Source organism: Propithecus coquereli, unplaced genomic scaffold (genome assembly GCF_000956105.1).
Source record: "Propithecus coquereli isolate 6110/MARCELLA unplaced genomic scaffold, Pcoq_1.0 Scaffold4, whole genome shotgun sequence".
NCBI lineage: Eukaryota > Metazoa > Chordata > Mammalia > Primates > Indriidae > Propithecus > Propithecus coquereli.
In genome coordinates, this window is record NW_012149729.1 from 6,667,578 (window position 1) to 6,668,734 (window position 1,157).

A 1,157-nucleotide genomic window follows, 5' to 3' on the forward strand; every position below is an offset into this window, starting at 1 on the left:
AGCCAGTGCCTTCCCAAGTATGTCAGACCCTCCCTCAAGCTTCTGCTCAAGCCAACTCTGTCAACAGACATCATTTTAATTTCATGTACTCCATTCTCTGGCACCTCTTTTCTTCCTGCTATCATGAATACGATTTTTTTTAAAAGTCACTAACAAAATAGAAGAAATGGCTTTATGTTTTACTTGGTGTTTTCATTTGCTAGGACTGCCATAACAAAACACTACAGACTGGGTGGCTTAAACAGACCCTTATTTTCTCACAGTTCTGTAGGCTGGAAGTTTATCAAAGTGCTGGTGGGGTTGGTTTCCTCTAAGGGCCATAAGGGAAGAATCTGTTCCAGGCCTCTCCTCACCTTGTAGATGACTGTCCTCTTCACTTAAGTCATCCCTGTGAGTATGAGCACTCTTGGTGTTTCTCTTTATGTCCTAATCTCCTCTTTTTGTAAGGATACCAGCTAGATTAAATTAGGGAACACCCTAATCGCCTCACTTTAACTTAATCACCTCTTTAAAATTATAGATCTCCAAATATAGTCCCATTCTCAAGTACTAGGGTGATGGCTTTCACATATGTATTTTGAAGGAACAAAATTCATGAAGACAATTAACTCAGTCAGGGACTGAAACACACCCAGTGAAGAATAAACCTTTCTCCATGACTGAAAAGAGTCCATTCTAGTCACTCATTAGCAGGCATACGGTTTCAGAATTTCAGTGAAAGGAATGAGGAAATGTATGGGTTAAAGTTAACTGTAAAATAAATACCTAAATATAATTCCCTCATTTGTGACAGTGTTGTTTATTTTTAAAAACTACATAAGAAACATTATCTATACTTCCACTTTAGTAAGCCAAAGAGCCTACTTACTAGGGAAGAGCACCAATAAATAACCTATTAAGCACAGGCACCTGCTTAAGTATGTTAGATAGGCAACAAACGCTTCAGCAACAAAAGTCACAATCACAGAAAGCTTAGGTCCTATTGCATAGAGGGCAAAATACAGAAAAAGGAATGGAGGAATTAGACCATAGCTTACAAGAGTCATTTGCAATTTTTATTAAACGCCGATCGTTCCCACATCCTGAAGGTAATTGTTTAGTCATTGGGAAACTACCTCTCTTCTTTTCCATCTCTTTGAAAAAAAGAAAAAATGTAA